Raw genomic sequence first — 21,645 nt, 5'->3', positions numbered from 1 at the left:
ATTAAATAGTGCAGAGCGAGTTACCCCATCACTTCGCTCCTTTTTCAAAGTGCTACCCCAGGTCTTGGCTATCAACTCCGAGAAGTCCGGTAACCCAATTAATCGGGCAGGTATGGCTGAACTCAGTCAGCCTGATCTTTCTGCAGGATCAAAGTCCCTTACCCCAGTACTGCCCTCGCCTTCACAGGCTCTTGCTCTAGGGGCACCGGTTCCCCAGCTCCCCCCTGCTCTCCCCTCTCACTCTGCTTCTCTTATTTCTACCCCTAATTCTATCCCAGCCTCCAATTATACCTCTACTTCTGCCCCTCCCAGTACCATTAACGATAATATCGAAGTAAACCATGTCCAGGATAAGGGGGGAATAAACTCTATCCCAGATAACCGAATGGGGGACAGGGCGGGGGGGGGGGAGTCAAACAATTCTATTGAAACTATCCTGATTGCTATGTCTGCCATGAGGGAGGAGATTAGGAGTGATTTTGCAATATCTAAGGCAAACCAAACCGAAATAGGAGCTGCCTGCGAAATATTGGAAAGAAAAGTGGATGGACTGTTCGAGAGAACAGAGAGTTTGGAGGGAGAGGTTGGGTCCATAAAAGCGAATTTGGAGGCGGCTCAGTGTAAGATCCAAACACTGCGGAGGGAAGGAGAAGCTATGAAGTAGAGGGTCGAGTCGCTTGAGAACCTCTCTAGAAGGAACAATTTGCGGATATTGAAAATCCCCGAAGAAAGAGAGGGGGGTGACTTAAAAGCTTTTGTGATCTCGCTACTGAAGGACTCTTTAAAATTAGATTAGACAGTCGAACTATTGGAAAGAGATATCCAACGGATCCACCGAGATCCTTTTCGCCTCAATCCTGGGAGAACTAAACCACAAAAGATTTTGGTAAATTTTCAAACTTATACTTTGAAAGAAAAAATCTTGAATCTTGCTCTAAAGGCAAAGACACTTAAGGGACCCGACTTTCTGTGCGAAATCAGGTCAAATCTCTCCAAAGTCATATTAGACCGGCAATGGGAGCTGGGTCTGAGGATGGAAAAGCTCAGGGCAGCTGGGGCCACGGTCCAGATGCGGTTTCCCGCTTTTCTGCGGGTAATGTACAATAATAAGATGCACAATATCCGATCCCCCCTTGAAGCGGACAAATTTCTAGGGAAAATGGGGGAGAGTTCAAGGGGGGAGCTAACAGCCTGGGCTAGTTGGATGTTTTTGCATCTTTCCCTTTCTATAGATAATTGGTAATTTTAGTTTGAGCTCTAAACAAAGTTTATATTTATAAGACATAACACATAATAGAGAGAGATGAGACAGTAAGATAAACTGTATCTATCTATACGGTATCAGCTCGACGCTTTTCTTTTCTTTTCTTTTTTCCACAGGAGTAGCTCTCCCTGTTTCCTGCTTCTTCTCTCTTTTTTTTCTCGAGGTAGTACATGTAGCAGTAAGGGGGTCCAAGGGAGAAGATTTTGAACCGGCATATATTATTGACCATAATTTACTACTACTAAACACTTTAAACCGTGAGGAAAAGAGGGTACAGTAGGGTATGAGGGAGCGGGATGGGGGTGACACGTAAACCTTGCCATACATTCGGCAAGAGTAAGGAAGGAGGGGTTTTCCAGGGGTGGGGGGGAAGTAGGGGGGCACAGGGGGGATGGGGTAAAGCAATAAAATTCCTCAGGAGCCAGACCTCATAAAGGCTAGAAAGTTAGTCTGTCCTATAAGTCCTCTATCATTAGATAATTGGTACATCCAAGTTCTTGGCAATGCTGTTCCTATGACAGGGAAAAAAATGTAGGGAGATGGCCAAAAGGGAGAAGGAAGGAAGGGAAGAAAAAAGATGATCTCCATTAATTTTTTATCCTGGAATGTCAATGGCCTGCGTGTAAGGAGCCGAAGGCATAAAATCCTACAATATTTGAGAGACTACCCTGTGCAGGTCATTGTCATTCAGGAGACACATTTACTTAAAGTAGAGGTTGGTGAGATTTTAAGGCAACAAAGATGGGTAGAAACATTTCTATGCACGGACCAAACAGCTAATATTAGAGGGATACTAATAATTTTCAAAAAACTGATTAAAAGTCCAAATTCTGGATTGTAAGGAAGATCATAGCGGGAGATGGCTAATTTCGAGAATAATAGTGGAGAGTACACCTTTGACGCTGGTGGGATACTATGGGCCGAATCAAGATGACCCCTCCCATTTGAAACTAATCCAGAACCATCTTATACTCTCTCAGGATCCAGTTATCTGGGCCGGCGATTTCAATATTGTGCTTAACCCTCTATTAGATAAGTCCTCTAATTCAAGAGCTGTTGTTTCATCTAAATCAAGGGTGGCTCTGTTGGATATAATGAAAAACCTGGGTCTAGCTGACGTATGGAGGGAAAGGGCAGGAAATAAATTGGGGGTTTCCTTTCAAAGCTTGAAGTATAAACATAAATCAAGAATTGATTATGCTTTTTTTAGCTATAACTTAAAAGACTCCCTTACGAGGTTGGATTACCTCCCCTCACACATGTCAGATCATATGGCTATTACATTCGACCTCCAAAGGGTTAATTATAAGAAAGAATCATCCTGGTCTTTCGACCGCACGATCCTACTAGAAGAGGAGGAAACAAATGTTTTGTTATCGGAGGCAAAGTTCTTTCTGGAACTAAATTTGTACTCGGCAGACATTAACATAGTCTGGGATGCCATGAAGGCTTATATGAGGGGTTGTATAACCAACAGAGCCACTCATAGTAGGAAATTGTATCGGGAGAAAATCCAAAACATTGAGCAGGAACTGGCCAAAATAGACCAGCAGTTGGGTTCCGTTATGGCATCCCTGGGTGTGGCAGAAAAACAGGCCAACCTAAGAGGTCAGCTAGAAACCATATTACAAGTACGTTTAACTAAGAGATGGGAGGCCAGCAAAATCTCGCATTTTGAATTTGGGGAAGCAGCGGGAAAGGTCCTTGCATGGAAAGTTAAAGCAGAACAGGCAAGAAAGTACAATAAAGAGATAAAACGCGAAGGAGAGACCACTATTAGAAGCTCGGATCGAGAGATAGGGTCCGCTTTTCAAGAATGTTTTCAAGATATTTACAAGGAAGAGGTCAGGGACGACCCGGAGGCCAGGGGTAGGTGGCTAGACAACATTGCCATGCCGTCCCTGCAAACACCACAAAGGGTCTATTTAGAGAGAGAGATCTCAGAGGAAGAGGTAGGAAAAGCGATCAGTCACCTGGAGGGGAAAGCGGCGGGTCCTGTTGGGCTACCCGGGGAACTATATTGGGGGTTAGGCTCTGCCATAGTTCCAGCATTGACAACACTTTTTAATGGCATTCTTATGAGAGGGAAAATCCACCTGATTCCTGGAATGAAGCCACAATCGTTCTCATCCCAAAGCCAGGTAAAAATCTTTTGGAGTGTGGATCCTATAGGCCAATTTCCCTCATAAGCAATGATTACAAGATTTTTACATCTATCTTGGCAACTAGATTGGGGGAGGTAATTGGTTCAATAATCCACTCAGATCAAAGGGGCTTCATAAGGGGGCACCAGCTGGCTAATCACACTCGAGATTTGGTGGGGGCGAACGATATCGCAACTACATTTTCTCTTCCACTGGCCACTCTGATTTTAGACGCCACCAAAGCCTTTGATAGGGTCAACTGGCCCTATCTGGTGGAGGTGATGAAAAGGTTTGGGTTGGGGGAGGCCTTTTGTCGGACCATCAAGAAATTGTATAGGGCTCCTACGGGTAGATTGCTGGTTAATGGCGCTTTAACAGGTCCGATAAAAATGACTAGAGGCACCAGACAGGGGTGCCCGCTCTCACCCCTCTTATTTAACCTTTACATTGAGACGTTTGCCCAAGTTTTGAGAGAGGAAGTAGATATTTCCCCTTTCGCATTTGGTGAGTGGGAGAAACGGATAGCTCTTTATGCGGATGATATTTTGGTTTATACATCAGACCCGCAGAGAGCTTTCCCAATTGTAATTAAAAAGGCAGAGGAGTTTGGGCAAATCTCTGGCTATGACATCAATGCCAGTAAAACAGAGATTATGTGTTGGAACGTCCCTAATGTACAACTATCAGTTGCAACATCTAAGAGATACCTGGGAATACGTATCACTGAAGAAATAGGTAATTTGGCACAGACAAATTTAGATCGGGTTGCCTCGGAGTGTAGGAAACTTTTAAAATCTTGGTCGTTTCTGCCACTCTCCATCTTTGGCAGAACAAACCTAGTTAAAATGTCCATCCTTACAAAGTTTACTTTTATATTTAATTCTATTCCTTTGACGTTTGACCGAAAAAAATTGGAAAAATGCCAACGAGAGATAAATTCATTTATTTGGAACTATAAAACAGTTAGGTTGACTTGGAAGAAGTTGAGAAGGAGGAGGGAAAAGGGAGGGCTAGCATTGCCAGACTTGCTATACTACGCATGGGCCTTTCAGTTGACCTATTCCAGGATGCTTCTTAAAACTCCAGCAACATCATCTATGGGGGCTATGTTTAGGGCTAGGTTAGGAGGGGTGGATATCCCATTGGATGGATTTCTATTTAAATTTGGAGAAACGAAATACTTCAAGAAAGTCAGATTAAAGACTTTACAGTCCGTTATAACAAACTGGGTGCAGATCAAAAAGAAAGTCGGGTTACACTACTACTCAAACTTTGCCCCGGTGTGGGATTCTCCAGGGCTGCCACCGTGTATGCAGGAGTCTGGCAACCCCGTTAAAAGAGTAAGGGATAAAGCTGTGACTATTAACAATTTCCTTGATCATCTTTCCAAATTCCAATTTACTACTTTGAAAAAATAATATTTAACTTTATAAATGTTGCAAGTGTACAATGGGGGAAACTACTTCACTAAAGTATATTTGAACTTTAAAACCTTTATCTGACTTATTTGGTGGTATCTCTGCCCATTTTGGAAATAAGTGATGATGCACTTATCAGGCTGCATTTTTTTGTACACAGACTACCTTTCTTCCATGACAACGGGTTGAGCATTTAAAGACTATGTTACAGTTTATTCAACAATTATTCTACAGCATTCAGAAGCAAAATACATCACTAAGGGCCATATGTGTCAAGCAAATTAGCATTCGCAAAGGCCGAAATTCGCTGAATTTTGGCCTTTGTGAATGCTAATTTGATAAATGGTATGTATGAAACATTTTTGCATCAAAATAAGGAATCGCAAAATTTGCCATTCCTTATTTTGCGATTGCACTTAAGGAATCGCAAATTTTGCGATTCCTTAAATGCAATGTATCAAAGAAAAATCAATGCAAAAATGCCCATAAGGATTCACAACTTACCACCAACTTCTAGTTGGTGGTAAGTTGCGAATTCTTTTCAAAAAGCAATTTTTTTAAAATCCAAAGGTGCCATATGACGCTCATACATGCCCTTAGGGCATCTATGTGCGCCATATACCCAAACATGTCATTTTCAGGGGTGCAGCAGGGTGTTCTTGTGACACCCCTGCACCCTTGAAAATATTCGCAATTTGCGATTAGCAAATTGCTAATCGCAAATTTCCCCTTCATTCCTATGGGCCTCCTGGCCCATAGAAATGAATGGGAAAATTGCGATTAGCAGTTTGCTAATCGCAATTTAGGAATGTTAAGGAATCGCTAAAAAGAAGCGATTTCCTACATAGATACCATTTTGCGATTTCTAAATAGCGATTCCTTAAAAATCGCTATTTAGGAATCGCAAAACTGTATATTGATACATATGGCCCTAACAAACTACACTGAGACTTTATGATAAAGAATTTTCAGCGATGCACATCTTAAAATTCATTTTTCCTAAAGTTAGATATATATATTAATGAAGGTTTTTCGGGGTCCACGTGGGTTGTGTGGGAATTATTCAATGTTTATGACTTTCAATGTATATCCTACAATACAGAACATCCTCGTTCTCACACCAAAATATTGCCAAGGATTCAGATGAACTGTGCTCAATCAAAACTTGTAGCTGTCCCTCAAGGGGTCCCTCAAAGTTTATTGCAAGCCCCCACCTTGTTCATATTTCTACAGTGAACCTTTTGGTGCTCTCATACAATACTATGACATGTCATACCACCATTAAGCTGAACACCTAGCTCTAAATTCAAGTGTCATGCCTACTCAAGAGGGAGTCCATTCCAAAGATCTCCTTGATTGGTGGCTTCAATCGATAAGAATGTCAAATCCTTTCGTTTCACTCTGAGTAGGAGGATGAACGTTAATGACCAAATTAACCGTGCTGTGAAAAATCCAAACTACCACTGACACGTTATCCATGAGCTCTAACCCATCCTTCCTGAGCAAGGCATCAAATGATGTCATTTAATTGTTGGCCCTTGGTAGATTTGACTGCCAGAGAGCTATTTTGCCCAGCATACCCAAAACTCACCTAGCACCCATAAAAAGCCTCAGTGAACGCTGGTGACTGTCTGGCCACAGGAGCTGGTTGATGTAATCACATCAGCCCTATCATATTGCCTCTACTCCATCAGGCCATTGGAAAAAGTATTTCATTGATGGAGCCAGCAGGGGGTTTGTTGATGGAATACATGAGGTCTGCCCACCTGTAAATGAGGTTGATGGTTTTGGTGGGGACGGTTCTCTGTCGCATTGGGAACAGTGTTTTTCCAAATACCTTTCCAGAATAAAATCTAGTCAGAGTTAAAATGCATGTTAATGATGCTTATAAAACCTCTGATGAGGAGAGCCAATAGTGGTAAGCTTGGAGCGAGTGATATACATATACAATTTGCTGTTGTAGAGTCTGGCACAGCATCAGTATTAAGTCATCCTCATCCATCATCATTCACTCCTCTTTCCTTAACCCTCATTCCTTATCCCTCATTTCTCAGTTGTCACTCCTCACCCCACATTCCTTAATGCTTATCCATCATTTCTCATCCCTGAGTCCTTATGCCTCATACCTCATCCCTCAGCACCGATTCCTCACTTATAACTACCCATCAATCACTCTTCGTTGTTGAGTACTTACTCCTCATTAGTCATCCTTCAGGACCATTTCCTCATGTGTCACTCCTTATCCCTTCAGTTCACATCAATTTCACAGCCCCCAAAAAATCCTTTTTGCAATAAAACATTACAATCTTTTTTGTCTTACGAATGGAGACCATCCCTGAAACACTGGTAAACATTTGCTAAGGTTTGCGTAAATACATGACAATTTCTAAGCCAAGTTCTTTTTAAGGATGGAATTTTCCTACTGGAGCAGACCAGCAAGACCTGGACCAAAATTCATCCCACCATGAGGCTTAACAAGGCATACCAAGCAGTCTTGTGGTACTCTGAGTAAAAAAGACAATGGGTTTTGGGTCCGTTTAAAAGTCAGACATGCATACAGATAGCCTGATGGCCACACTCCCACAAAGACGACAGACTTACCGAGTTGCCTAAGTAGTGTTGACTTCAGAAGAGCTCAGCAACCCTTAGTCTCAGAGCTCATTTGATCTTCAGGTATTTATGCCCTCTTGTATTTACAGTCCTGAGCACTACCTGTAACTACTTCCTCCTTCTTTGCTCAATCCCCTGCTCCTTAACCAGAACATACATTCAATCACTGTTCATTTTGTATAGGCAATGACAGCTGTGATACATAAATCAGTCAGGTGAGGTAAGGCCAGTTCCAGAGTTTATGACCTGCGAATAGAAGTTCAAGTGACCATTTATTTGCACTTCCTGGAATACAAAATGCCTTATATTCCTAAGTACTTAAGCCGTAACCGTACAATGACCCCTTCTTGCCATTACTTCCTCTTCAGAAGACTGTAAGCTTTCTCCGTGATGAAGAGGATTTTCCTAAATCCCAAACTGACATTTCCTTGATGTCTCACAATAAATCTGTTATATAGGCATTGGTGTATGTACAAAAAGAAGCATTGTCTTGCAGGGTGAGAATGAATGTGAGAACCACACTGTAGAAAAGTGCCCCTTTTTGCATGGCCGCCCCCACTTTTTGCCTGATGTTGATGTGCTTTGACTAAGTGTGCCCTGGGTTCCTGCCAACCAGGTACCCAGGGCCTATGTTCCTTCCCTAAAAACTGTACTGTTGCAAAACCGAATAGTCAACTCTCTGGCTACATGTAAGTCACTTGTAAAAGGTACCCTAGGTACAAAGGGCACTTATGACAAGGGAAGGCCACTCAGGGCTGCAGCCCTTGTTGTGCCACCCTTAGAGACTCTATACCTTTACTCACACACACTAACATTGCAGGCTGCATGTTTTTTAGTGTAGAACAAAAGTGAGGAGTCAACATGGCCCACATCCCTGTGTGCCATGAATAAAATCCACTGCCGTAGCATAGGTAAGTCACCCCCCTAGCTAAATGCACTATACCAGTGGTGAGGGTGCAGGTGCAAGGTCCATGTACCCATACAGTGTCTAAGTCAATTCTTACATAGTGTAAGTGCAGTAATGACATAACAAGTATATGCTAAGGGAGTTTTTTACGAACTCCACAGCACCATGGCCTTACTAAAAACTGGAAAGATGTATACTGAACTTCTCAGCACATTAAACCCACACTGATGCCAGTATGGGATTTAATAAAAAATGCACTCAGAGGGCATCTTATTGATGCCCCCTGAAAAACGACCTAAATCTAGTGTCCTGGCTGAGCGCTCCGAGGCAGAGTGTACCAACACCTTAAGGAGGTCCAGCTAGTGATCCTATCCTGGATCCCAGTGACCCCTGAACCCCAGCAAGCTCCTAAACCCATCCTGCAGCCAAGAACTGGCAGATCTCCCTCAACCGCGACTGAAGACGACCCCTTGACCGGCTTTGTAACCGAAGCGGTCCAGAAAGACTGACCGCAACTGTCCGACTGACTCCATCTCTGATCATTAGAGTCACAAGAAGACTACTCCCAAAGACCCCATTCACCTCATCAGCCGATGACTGACTCCAAGGGACCCCCGACCGAGTGTGTAGCTTCAGCCAAGACTGCACCCTTCATCTGGCCTCCTCGTTGCCCCTGGCGGTGTAGTTCTTGTGTTGGCCATTTGGCCTCAGTGCTGACCCCGACCCAAGGAGTTCTTGTTTGCCTAATCTGGTGGCCTGCCTGCCACAGTCCTACATGCCCATGGCCATGCTTAGCCCGTTGGCTAACGTGTGGTCCCTGCACTCTGCACCCGGCCACCTCTGTGCCGCTGCTGGTGCGACTTAAGTGCTCCTTTGACCCAATCTCACCCACAACCCGTAAACAAGGTTCTGCCTTCTCAGAACAAAATGTGGCTCATGAGTAAACTGTAAGCCTGTGTTGAGTTCGCCAAATGCATTGACTCCTCTATCCTTCCCTCAGGGCATGCACCAGCCTGACATCTAGAGATACCTGGCTGTGTATGAAAAGTAAATTGTACAGTAAGACTGATTATCTGAAAATACCAAGTAATTCTACTGTACACAAAATCATTGCTTCTGAACTGTATTTAAATTGTATATGTGTGCAAAGTATTTTCATACTCGCCTGTACCAGGCCTGGGTTGGAGTGTGTACAATAGATGTTTAGCTCTGCCCTCTGATAAGGCCTTAGTGCTCGCCAACACTACCACAAATAGAGAGTAAGGTAATATCTACTTTAACCTCTGCCTACCTTTGGGGATCCACTTGACTCTGTCCACACTGTACCTTAACTTGGTATAGTATATACAGAGCCAGTTTCCTGCACAGACACACAGAGAAAAGTTTTCTCAGACAATCGTCATTAATTGTTATTTTTTTTGTATGTCAAATTTCCTGGAATTCGAGTACTAGTGCCCTGTACCACTATGCACAGTTTAAAAGGTCACACTCTTGCCCAAGCTCTGACACATCCTTCAGCTAAACTGCTTCAATTTAACTGGTGTCATTTCCTTATGTCAAACACTGCTGCAGTTTATCTCTGCTTAACCTCGGCGCTTGGTTTTCCTATAGCGGGTAAAACAATGGATACCAAAGTTCATGGTTGCAAGTCATTGCCTACTTAGACCACTGCACCTACATTTGGACATGGATCACAGTATACGGATCATTGTATTAATCGGTGTACTGCTGAATCTGAGATCATTGCCTTCATACAGTCACCAAGAGGTTTAGCATTTTGGGGGGGCCACCATCTCTCCTATTCCTCAAATAATTCCACAGCACCCTTGCATATATATTCCCATCCATCAGTCATAAGTCTCAACATTTCAGTCCTGTCACAAGGATGCCACAGAAACTTCCCCTAAAATCTACTAGATCTGTGATGTGACCAGCTATCAGACTGATAAATAATTGCCTTGAAAGAATGAGGTTTAAGACTACTGATGAACCCCCAGTACGAAACATCACAGCTAAGCATTGAACATGTGGGTCCAAGAAGAATTTCTTGAAAAAGCAACAGAAGAGAGTGGTATTTAGGACTTCACCAAAGGGACTAAGAAGACAAGCTATGAGTGCACTAACAAAGATCTACCTTTTTGCATCATTGAAAGGTCACGAGTTTGAATCGGAACAAGTTACTACAATCTTTACATTTTTGCAAGTTTGGTAAAAATGAGTATTAGTAAGCAGAGAAATATCTACCTCTTTCTTCATTACAAAACAGCAGGTGCTAAATATCAAAACAAGCCTGATACCAGAATTAGACAAATATCTTAGGCCCTTGGACCCAAATAGTTACTAACCAAGGGCCTCATTACAATAGTTTGACGCTCGAAAGTGCAGCAAGACTTCCTGTTGTGCTGCTGTGCATCAAAATAAAAGGGCTGGAATGCAACTTATCTACAATATAAGGCGTATTCCTGTCATTCACTCCTGCACCCGTGCACAAACATCAGCCATGCGCTAACGCAGACAACCTTTTAGTCATGTGGCATGGGTGCCTGCAATGTTGGGATGACAACTTCCTGCACAAAAACAATCATTGATGGCATTTTCCTCTTTTTATGCATGCTGTAGAATGCAGCACGCATAGACAGAGGAACAAATAAGGAGAAATAAAGATACTGTTTATGTGGTTGTGCCTCTCCTAAGCCTCCAATGTGGAGGCACAGGATTTGGACACATTCCCAGCTTTACAGAACGTTTTATATTTGGGAGTTGGTCAGGTTCCATTGATGTTACTTGGGAACAAGCACAGCAATACCCATGGAAAGTCCCTTACACACAGAGTAATACGTGAAAGGGACTCATATTTACAAGGCCATGTAAAGTCACGCAGGGTGACTTTACATGGCATTGTAACTATGGGCGGGCCCATTGCGCTGCTGGTGCCCCGGCAGCGCAATGGGCTGGTTAATGAGGCCCCATGCCCGAAAAAATCCAAGAGAATTCCTTGTAGTGTAGTTCCTATATTCCCAATAGGCTCTGCGCATTGGAATAAAATAAACAGCAGTGTAGACGTAGGACTGAGGTCGACTAGGTCTCTACTGACTATATTAGACTTAAGGTTTGCCAGCTAGCTCAGAGGTCACTAGAAACTTTCTCGAATAAACGAGGAGGAGTTTAACCTCCCTGGATAGACAAGAAGGGATTAGCTTCTGACAACCATAAAACATGACAACTTTGCTCCCTCAGAATAAGAGTGTATCTCTAGAGTCGTGTGAAAACAATAGACAGTTATTTCGCTCAGTCAATTGTGCATACTTAGTTTCACCAGAGTGCAGAGAAAAGAGAGACGGGTGTTTTCAATAAAAGGTGTAATTTATTGAGCAGTCTTCTTTCTCATGCAAGAGAAATCAATTGCCACAATTGCAATACTCATAGTAAAGTAAAGTGCGTACAGTAAAAGGAGGATTATAAAATAATACTGTAAAAGCATTGATATGGTTTCTTAGCCATATGATACTTTAGAATAGATAAAATATATACATACATATATACATTGACTAAGGTACTCAACTGGTGCTTCTAAATACGCCTACCCCGGTGTACCTGACCTAAGCCTAATACGTGGGAAGGAGTAAGTAAGTAGCAGTTTAAGTTAAGTTTGTTTTGCCAAGAATCTGACTCAAGAATTCTCTTTAAGGGTTTAGTCAGCTCCGTACCTGGGTAATAGAAAGCAGGAGGTCTTGTATCTCTCTTTCAGGACTCGATATCCCAGTAACCCGCGAGGGTATCTGGAAACACCGGAGCTGAATTTCTCGGCAGGAGAAAATACAGCGTCTCTCTCAGTGCGTCAAAGAGGAGGGGCGGCGTCCGTGGGCTCTCGCATCAGCTGGGTTCTCAGGCAAGTAGATAGCCGCTCTGCTCCAAAATCACCACCGTGTGTTTGCTTAAGGCAACGTTGGTATATTTATACCTGAAAGGTGCCGGGTTTGACGTAAGGTTGGACATAAGACGTCAATAAAGATGTCACTAAGAACTGGCCGTTCTTACAGTGCTCTCAGGAGTTCTAGGATGAAATCAAAACAAAAGCAATGGGGATTTCCCAGGTTGCTGGAGGTTTGGTTTGTTTAGAGAACTCGTTGTGCTTTCTAGGAGTCCGGGGAAGTAGCCTTGCTTAATGTGACTGCACGGGCTATGACTAAATATGGATATGATTCTTATGCCTTTATAAGGATATTATGTATTATAGCCATATAAGGGCATACATTAGGAATATCAGATTAGGGTCCTAGATAAAAACACAATACCCACTCCAGGATATAATGTCCATCATTACTAAAACTAAGCAATAGAAAACATATAAAGGTGCATGTGTAATCCAACCCACCCCAAAATACATATTTGCATTTGAAATGGTATATGCGAAATACACGAATATGATTAATGGTACTGTACGCTATTCAAGCAGTGTTATCATTCAGTAAAAAGGATGCATATATATATATCAGCATGAATGATTTGCGAAATTTACACATGAAATGGCTCTTGATACAGAAAAGAAGGTTGAGACCATTCCATCACATAATAATACAGATGCTGTAAATGTGCTAGAGGCTGAGGTAATATATTGTCTCTAGAGTTCCTAATAATAGAAGCTCTGTTCTCTAAGAATAGTTCTACTTCAAGCAGAGTACTCTGTGCCAGAAAAAGGTAAATATTTTGGAAGGGGGAAAAAAATAATTTCGCTTTCAAGGTAAAAACAGTTCCAAATGTTTTCAGTAGCTTTTGTTTATCAAAGCTGAAGGCCGAATTCCGAGTTCAGGGAACGCTGTGTGCTTGTTGCCTAAAAAGTTATTCTTTCTGTTCAGGGGAAAACATCATTTCAGACAGACTCGCAAAAAATTGGTCTACGGCTTCAGATGAAAGTTCGACCAAGTTTGAAAATGCTGCAACAGTACAGTCGTGAGAATGATTGCTATCATCGATGTCAGGATCAGCAATGCTCACAGAAGGTCGTACCTGGGTGATGCTGCTTTCATCTCGTACTTCATTGCCACATAATCGTAGTGATGAAGTCTCAACGAATGCCGTCATCAGAATCCGTAGCCGCTGGGGACAACACGATGCATGAGCCGTTACAGGACTTAGCAAAGTATCTGTATCCAATGGTACTGCTGATGGTAGTGTAAGACAGACGTCCAACACGCATTCTTCTCCGCATAGCATACATCGAAGCACAGGTAAGATACAATTCTGCCAGATTGGTCTGAATGAAAGAAACCAGGTCATATTCAGATCTCTTAGCCGGGCTAATCCAAGGACTTTAGTTATGCGGTCCCGATAGCGTATAGCTAGGATCGTTTCTTCCATCGTTGCTGGAGTCTTGTCTGCGACTTGGCTTGCCATATCGGAGCAGAAGGATCAAAAATAAAATTCCTGCTACGAGTCCCAAAAGAAGTGGTAGGCCGCCAAAGATAGAATGGACAAAATTAGGAAAAATGCCCAGAACTGTTTTGAAGGGTGTTAACAGTCCCGAAAAAATTGTTTTAAATACATGTGGGATATCACTGGTATCTGACATATTTAGGATTTGGCTTAGCATTTCTGCGAAATGCACGGGGCAATTTGTTGATAAAAGGGTATGTATCTCTGCCGTCGTCATTGCAACTTGCAGATCATACGTTTCTTTTGATGACGTTAAGGGCACAGTTGTCTGTAAAAGAACAGACTTCATTCTGCTAAAAGTATCAATTCGAATAGAAGAGATATTCAAAGAAGGCCAAATTGTTGCCTCCGTATCTGGAGTGCTGTTTGGATACAATACTTGCATACAGCAAGTGACCATGGAACTAACGCTTACGAGATAGGCTTTCCCTGGCACCAAGCCACAACAGCTGTGATCCACTATTAGAATATAGCTCTCGTTAGAAAGCCGTCTAAAAAATTGCTCTATCTGTGTTGCAGGTGTGCCGTGCTGGTGACAGGAAAGGTTATTTGAAGTCCCTTCACAGGCCCCATGCAAGTTAATACCTTGACACAGAAGTATACCACTTAGTGATTTTTTACATTTTTTACCACTAAGAAATACATTCTGTTTCTTTTTGCTATAACATGTGTGTGTATAAGGTAGTTTCCACGTTGACTTGATGTACCCTTTACCCAACCCTTCATGCTGGTCCGCTGGTATATACTCTTGGCAGTATTTAAATTGGAAAGTTGTTATCGGAATTGTGATTATTCCGTGTATTATCCATTCAATGACAGGTCTTTCTGACATTGTCAATGGTAATCTCTCACGTTTTTCAATGCTCAGAATCGTATAGTCTGCTCCTTTTTGTGCCAAACTGATTTGTTTATCAGTAAGGTTAAAGATAGAAAATAATGACGTTACGTTGATTAAACGCCATGGCACTTAGCCTGAACGCAGATTTTGCAACGTCCAGCCAAGCTGTACAATAGAACGTAATTGGGACTGACCATGTTGTAACATTATTAAGTCCTGCTCTATTATATCAATAGCAGATGATACAATACTGTCCAGTGAATATATTCTGGAGGACAGAGTCGTTAACCCATTGTCCACAACAGAAAGGGATTTTTCCAAATTAATACGATCAATTTCTCGTATTTTCTCTGCTGTTTCAATTGGCATTACTTTCCAAGCTTCGTTGTACGCAGCGTATATACCGGCCGCTATGAAACGTTTTTGACGCTGTTTGCGTGGTCCCATTATGAAATCACGCAAGTCAGCACCGTCTTTAAGTAAAGTCAAGTGTTGCTTAATTTCTGCCTGTGTGGATTTCTGTAGCCATTCGAGGCGGAGTTTCCCTACACTGTATGTTGTAACTATCCCTGGATGTTGTCTCTGGGAGTATCTTGGGTCTGGCCTGGTCATTTTGAACCCCTGTTTTTTGTTCAGGAATCTATCTTGACAGTTATTTGTGTCTGTGGGCCAGATCAACCATTTTTTCCAATCAGGATGTGTTCTGTTTTGGTTTATAATATGGGATACGTCCATCTCCATGTCTGTAGTGCTATTACTATCAGGTATGGGTTTTGGAATAGACGGTTTGGTTAAGTATTTTATCTTAGCTAGGCCAAGACAATTAGTCTGTTGAATGGTGTCATTCAAGAATATTATTTGTTCTGGGATCATGCAGGCTCTAAATAATGCTTCTAGACCTTGGACCTGCCAATCTTTGGTTCCCCAGATGGTTTTTGTCTCAATGTTGTTTTTCCATAAATCAAAACCAGATGTAATCATTTTTTCATAAAATGTTTCTGAATAGATCAATTTAGTATTTGTCAGCATTGTTTTCATGCCTGTCTTATTTAACATTTTGAAATAAAACGTTTCTGCATCACTTGTGTTAAACCCTGGGAATTTCTCACAGAATGTTTTCGAACTGCTTTTAGGTGGAGTTGCACAATGTTCCCATTGATTATAACTAAAAACATTTCTAGGTTGAGCAGATTTATGCAAATAGTGATGTGCAAAGTGGTTGTAGCAGTATATTTCCTCATAATTTGATGAACCATGAAAATAATCATGTTCTGTAAATTTTGCTGACATTACTAAATCTGACATCATATCATTAATACTTTCAAAGTCCAAATCATCAGAGAATGTACTTGGTTTTACAAAGTCACTTAATGAAACCTTGAATTGATGTGGATATCTCAAGGGCTCAACCGGGCCATAGATTTCATAATCAGTTTTGTCCCATGCTACCCCACCGGGTATTGGATTGGCTGTGACATTCACTGATGATAGTTCTCTTTTCTCGATGTGAGATGACTTGTGTGGCTTTAGGACCAAGTTGATGTTCTGACTTGCTGTGTCCATTGTACTGTATTTTCCCTCAATGAATTTTCCCAAACAAAGAACCATGATGAGCCAAAGCAGGAGGAAAAGTACACCTAACACAATCCAAAATTCAATCCATAGAGAAATCAGATAGGTTTCATTGAGTTGATGAAAGAGTTCAGTTACTTTGTCTTTAAAAGATTTTGTTGCTGGCGTTTCGTCAGGTTCGCTTGGATCTTCGGAAAAGTTATCGAAATTGATGAAGTAGCCAGATGCAGTTCTGTCAATTGTTGGAATCGCTTCCGGATTTTCATTTGCTTTTGTATTTTTTGTTTCATTAGCATATGCTGAGGCTACATCGTTGTAGACTGGTGTTTCTTGACGAACTGTTGCAATTTGGGTTTCAAGAAGCACAAGTTCCATGGCATTGTTGCATAGTCCTTTTTAATTTACTGCAGGTTTATCGAATGTGGTTAGTCTCTCAGTTTGAACCTCTTGTATTGTAGCAAATTTTGGTACTCTGCTATTTCTTGGGAGTCCACTTGGCCTACTACTTATTATTGGCCACATGATTGTGGTTTTACCAGGTCGATGGATACAACTCGGTTCTCCTTTTTACCAGCAAGGGGCGGTAGTACAACTGATCTTGTTCCGCTGACAGCTAAGACAGGTACTGCTTTTCTGTAAGAAGGCCCAAATTCCTTCTTCACCGCGATCTTCTCTCTGACCAGATCCCCAATCTTTGGAATCCACACAGGCCTTGCAGGGACAGGTGGTTTATCTTCAGTGGCTGTTGGTTGCTGTTTTAACCTTACGTTGCTCAGGCCTTTTCTTGTTTCATTTAAGTCCTGTAAAATAGCCAAACGATCTTTGATATCAAAGCATTTTTCTTCTACCACTGAAGTCTGACTATCAAGGTCCTGAATATGCATTCTAGTCCCGAACAATAGTTCGTATGGACTGAAACCTTTTAGAGAATTTCTTGGCAGATTATTAAGACTACATTGGACACGTGTTAAATGTTGGACCCACCCATTACCCGAACCTAATACCCTCGCTGTTATAGATTGCTTTATGTCCCGTTTTTTTCTTTCCACAATCCCATTTCCCTCAGGATGGAAGGGACAAGAGTACCGCAATGCAATGCCCATGCTGGTCATGTCCTCCTTATAAGCTCGAGAGCTAAAAGCAGGACCCTGGTCAGAATGTAGCAAGCCTATTGAGTATGTGCTGATAAAGACTCGCAAATCTTTTATAACAGTTCTGGCGTCAGCCGATCGCTGGTGTCTACATTTTAAGTGAATCTAGTCTTAAACATAAATGGGATGCATTTCTCCTGTTGTATTTTGCGTATAGATAGCCTTATGCTATCTATACGAAGAGCCATGGCAATACTTTGACCCGTTCGCAACTGCGATCTCTGTTGCAGTTTTGACAGTTTATGGCAAATTTGTGATTATGCAGGCTCATCCCCGGCCACCAGTATTCTGATAGTAATTCTTTCAGAGATTTCATGATCTCCTGGTGCCTTAAACCTAATCCCATATGTGCTTCTTGAATCAAGAAGATTCTCCTGTTCGTGTTTGGAATTACTCTATCCCTCACTCCAGGGATTCGAGCAAAAGGAACGGAGTTTGCATCAATTATGTATGTATAATTGAGTGGATAGTTCACGGGTTGTGCTGCACAGTCGCCTTTTGAAGACGTTTTTACCGCCAGCATGATTTCCCCGTATATGTATTTTTCTGAACGCTTTTTTTGTGGCTATGGAAGCCGGATTAGTTGCTTCCGCTGTGGCTGTGTCAGCCAATGAATTCCCTGCAACGTGAACGCCATCACGCAGATGACTCAGTGTACGTATCACATGAGTCTTTTGTAGTTCTTTCTGTACAAGAACTACCTGTTCCCAAAGCCTTTTATGCTTTATTGTAGCACCTGTGTCATCTTTGTAATCGTTTTGAACCCAGTTCTGCAAGTCATTATTGTAAGATTTGACGAGTAATGCGAATCGCACACAATTAGTGTCGGGATTTCACGATCCGCAATATCGAGCGCCATCTTTAAAGCTAGTAGTTCAGTTCGTTGAGCCGAACTATCTTTTACAGATTGAGTTATTGTGGCAAGTGGTCTCAATTTTCCTTCGTGCCATCGGCTTTTAAAAACCGCGCACGCAGCACTGAAAGCTTGCTTACCCCACAACTGCGGGTTGTGCTGATCCGTCTGTATATATTATACAGGCGTAACATTTCAGAGGCAGAATTTCGATTGGCAGAGGATATTCTTCTTCATATTTTAGATCTTTCAGTTTTTTCATGTTCGGGTCAAAATAGTATTTTACCTTTTCTGTAGCAAGAGAATTTTCCCATTGTATCCATTTTGGATCTAATGCCACGGTAGCCAAGTTGCGTGGGCTTGTTAATGCCTCAAAGGCTGATTCTGCTGTTAGAACAGTTATCTGTCTGCCTTGGGCTTGGGATCTTTCTCTTGCTATAGCTGTTTGAACTGCATTTACAATGTTTTCCGTAAGACTGAATGTTTTTTCAGCTTTTGTGTATTAATGTGATTTGTAAGCTAATGGTACAGTTTCTCCCTCATTAGAGGTCAGGTACGTGAATCCGCATCTTCCTGGGATGACTCGGATTACAAGGTTGCGTGTGTTTTCGCGTGTTTGCAATTTTGTTTTAGCTTACATGTCTGTTTGCAATGATCTCAAAATTTATGTGTGTTTTTGAGTCCAATTGATTGGTTTAAAATCAGGTTTTATTAATTCATAGAGAGGTTTAACCCTCTCTGCATAATTTAGAATATATGTTCTTCCGAAATTCAGGAAGCCTAGTATTGATTGTAAGTTCTTCAGTGTTTTAGGTGCTTGGAGTACAGCGCATTTCTCTAAGAAATTGTCTGCTAGGCTTTTGCCTTCACTTGATAATTCATATCCTAAAAACAGGACAGTTAGATGGGCAATTCGTGACTTTTTAAAGTTGAATTTGTAACCCTCAGCTGCAAACCCAAGTATTATGGTGTTTACCCTTTTCAAGTGAGTATCCAAGTCATCATCTGTTAGATAGATGTCATCGACATAAGATAATGCCTCATCATCATACATTTGTAGTAACTCTGTTACCCTTGCTGAGAATAATCCTGGGCTATTCTTGAATCCCTGTGGGAGTCGACAGAAATTCCTGTGACCCCATTATTGAGAAAGCGGTCAAATACCTGCTTTCAGGTGCAATGTTTTGACAAAAGAATCCATTAGAGATGTCTAATGTCGTTTTGTATTTTTTGCGCATGATGTTATTCATTAGTGCTGCACTGTGTGAGTTTTGTACTGCAAATGTTTTGCAACATCAGTTAAAGTGTCTGTAGTCCAATACTAGACGATATGAATCGTCTGGTTTGGAGACAGGAAACAAAGGATTGTTCATTTGTGAGGTGCATGTTTTAATCACCCCCTGGTATTCAAGTTGATCTAAGATCTCCCTGACTTGCTTTTTAGCTTCTTGCTTAATTGGGTACTGCCTTTGTGCAGTTGGATGACATTTTAACTGGATTTTGTGAGGAGGAGAGTCCTCATCCCATCCTACATGATTTTTGTATAATGCAGGAGCTTGGGCTACTGCCAATTTTCTTGCATATGTATATTTTTTATGAATTGAAATATGATCTGAGAAGGCAGGCATAATCATTTCTTCGCCATGAGGGCACTCCCTGACAAACTCTGGTGGCCAGTATTTCTCAGCTAAAAGGATGTCATAGCCTTTCGAAAGATTATCCCAAAAGAGACCCCTTACTTTCCTGGTCTTATCTCCTTCTATACGTAATGTTATTTCGTATATTTTATGAGGTTTGCTAATTCTGGTATCTGCAGTTTCCACCTGAATGTATTCATTCGTATCCACTGTCTCCAGAAGATTCATCAGGATCTTGCGAGCTATGGTCATTTCTGCTGCGCTGTCTAGCATTGTCTGGGCCCACTCTCCGTTTTTCAGTTGTGTCCTCAGTATCCTCGGCATGTTTAATTATTTTAATACTGGCTTCCTTCTTTCTTGGAAATTGTAATTTTTTACTTTGATGAGCAGGTTCCTTGTCTGTGGACTTGACGTGTTCTTCCCTGTGTTCTGACCGTCCTCTTCTTTCTGATTTCTGCGAGGAAGTCTGAAAAGATCGAGAGGGACGTGTATCAATATCTTGATATCTATCAGGTTTTTTCAGATTATCCCTATTTCTAAGGTTGTATCTTTTCTCAGAGGGTTCCCTCTGGGGAGACTTGTGTCCTTGGCCAGGAGACCTTTCTCTCCGCCGAGGAGACCTTCCTCTGGACTGGAATCTTTTTTCTTTGGGAGTGGATTGTTTATTTCCATCCCAGCTCTTTTTTGGAGTGTTTAGATTATTTTTAATAAATATCTTTTCCGGATTTTCAGTTAGTTGGGGTGTTACTGGTTTCCCACTCAAACTATCTCTTCCTAGTTCTTCATAGGATTTTTCTATGATTCTGGCAAGTGCCTTTGTTATTTCTTTTATTTTAACTAGAAGTTCTTCAATTGACATTTTTTCAATGTCTGGATGTGGTGTGTAGCTGGCTAAAACCGGCCACGTAGCTCCTGGTCTGCCTAGTGGACCAAGCCTGGTGATGTGATTATTATGTTTTAGGGCGCCTTTAAACCAGAGCAGGTGCTCTTGGTAATTTAATGGGATTTCAACCTCCTCGAAAGGAGTGTATACATCCGGAGGTTCCTCTATTTTGTAATAGTGGAAGTCGTGTGTTACAGCGTTTGCTGTTGGAAAGTTTATCCATGAATAGAATACCTCTGTCTGCCGATATTCATGGGCCTCTACCACGAATATGACTGTACCACCTCGTGATGTCAGTCCATTTTCTATAAGTTTAAGAGCTATAGTTCTTCTTATGTTGACCGGAATGAGTATAGCATTCGGGTCATTTTCTTGGAGACTTGTGTCATCCGCTAAGAGCTGAGCCGCTATTCTAGCTCTCTCTGTTTCATCGTCACTTTCCACCATTTTACTGACAGAAAGGTTTTTTGTTGCAGATTAAGTTTCAGGGAAAGAAAGATTAGGTGCACAATATTTTGGAACACTGTATCCTTCAACGTTGACTAAACCAAAAACTATACACAGGAATCTCTTCCTACTAAGTTCTGGCGGATTTGAACCTTTTACCCACTCAAGACGTCATTTGGAGTATTTACGGGAAAAGGGGTCTGTGTGAAAAAGCACGACTGAGTTACTCTAACGTCTTGCGTTAGATTTATCGCCTTACCAATCGTTGGGAGGCATGTAGTGTAGTTCCTATATTCCCAATAGGCTCTGCTCATTGGAATAATATAAACAGCAGTGTAGACGTAGGACTGAGGTCGACTAGTTCTCTACTGACTATATTAGACTTAAGGTTTGCCAGCTAGCTCAGAGGTCACTAGAAACTTTCTCGAATAAACGAGGAGGAGTTTAACCTCCCTGGATAGACAAGAAGGGATTAGCTTCTAACAACC

General features: G+C 41.8%; 1 protein-coding gene across 2 annotated transcripts in view; it reads right to left on the bottom strand.

Annotated features, from left to right (window-relative positions):
* The window catches only part of LOC144769196 (snaclec bitiscetin subunit alpha-like), a 237,873-nt gene that overhangs the window by 165,133 nt on the left and 51,095 nt on the right, over positions 1–21,645 (bottom strand). Inside the window, exon 1 of one of the 2 annotated variants that reach the window (XM_078653225.1) lies at positions 7,428–7,459. The exons of the other annotated variant lie outside the window; for it this stretch is intronic. The gene's annotated coding sequence lies outside the window, so the exon portion shown is untranslated. Of the gene's footprint in view, positions 1–7,427; positions 7,460–21,645 lie in introns of those variants that run through there. 2 annotated transcript variants of the gene reach the window in all.

Source organism: Lissotriton helveticus, chromosome 1_1 (genome assembly GCF_964261635.1).
Source record: "Lissotriton helveticus chromosome 1_1, aLisHel1.1, whole genome shotgun sequence".
NCBI classification, from domain to species: domain Eukaryota; kingdom Metazoa; phylum Chordata; class Amphibia; order Caudata; family Salamandridae; genus Lissotriton; species Lissotriton helveticus.
The sequence above is the reverse complement of the archived record's forward strand: the minus strand, read 5'-3'. Positions and strand labels throughout refer to the sequence as shown.